Source organism: Elephantulus edwardii, unplaced genomic scaffold (genome assembly GCF_000299155.1).
Source record: "Elephantulus edwardii isolate Elephantulus edwardi_28Jun2011 unplaced genomic scaffold, EleEdw1.0 scaffold00008, whole genome shotgun sequence".
In the NCBI taxonomy this organism is placed as follows: Eukaryota; Metazoa; Chordata; class Mammalia; order Macroscelidea; family Macroscelididae; genus Elephantulus; species Elephantulus edwardii.
The window spans coordinates 5,380,275-5,381,516 of record NW_006399758.1 but is presented as its reverse complement, the minus strand read 5'-3'; positions in this window follow the sequence as shown (position 1 = coordinate 5,381,516).

Genomic DNA, 1,242 nt, shown 5'->3' with positions numbered 1-1,242 from the left:
TGTGCTGGCCTAGTGGCAAGAAGCTGCACTGTAATCCCAGAGAGGTGCGATTCAAATCCACCAGATACTCTGCTGGAGGAGAGGCCATCTCCTCCTGTACCAGTAAGATCCTTAGGCATTAGTGAACTGATATTTCACATGTATATTCTCCATTTATGATGTTTTAAAAGGTATTCCCAATAAAACTATTTTGCTAAATTCCATCATGTCATCTTTAGTGTAATTTCTGTCACTGAGGGTTATTTTCAATTATGAAGTCTTCAGTGTTTCTAACTTTTGCATCCCATCAATAATTATCAATGCACTCTGATTGCATTTTTGATCAATTTTAGACTATAAGTATTGATTCAAAACCCTTCAGATGCTACATGTTTTACTTCAGTGATTTGTTGTTGTTGTTATGTGCCATTGAGTCACTTGTAACTCAAGAGTTCTAAACGCTGTTCTATCCTGTGCCAACATAGCCATCTCAAATGCACGTATTCCCACTACTCCAGTCACAGAATCAATTCAAGGTCTTCCTCTCCTTCACCACCCCTCCACTCTGCCAAACATGATGTCTCTCTCCAAGGACCAGACCCTCCTTGCAACATGCCCAAAGTATGTCAGACGAAGCTTCAGAATCCTTGACTCCAAGGAGCATTCGGCTTCACCTTCTACAGGACAGACCTGTTTGTTCTCCTAGCAGTCCATGGTATATTCAACACTCATCTCCAGCACCAGAGCTCAAAGGCATCAATTCTTTTTCTGTCAACCCTATTCACTGTCCAACTCTCTGATGCATAGCACATAATTGTGAAGACTATAGCCCGGATCAGGTGCACCTTAGTCTCCAGCCTGATGTTTTTGATTTTCAATACTCTTGAGAGGTCCCTCACAGCCAATTTTCCTAATGCAATTCATCTCTTGATTTCGTGGCTACTGTTACCAAGAGTGTTGATTGTGGAGCCAAGCAAACTAAAACTGTTAACCATCTCAATCTCACCATCCATACTGATGCTGCCAATTGGTCCAGTGGTGAGAATCTTTGTTTTCTTGATGTTAAGCTTCAGTCCATATGGGAGGCTGCAGTCCTTGATCTTCTGCAGCAAGCGCTTCGGGTCCTCCTCAGTTTCAGCAAGCAGGGTGCATCGTCTGCATAACACAGATCCTGATGCTACATTCCTCCTCATACAGCCCAGCATCTCGGATGATCTGTTCTACATACAGATTGAAAAAGTATGGAGACAGAATACATCCCTG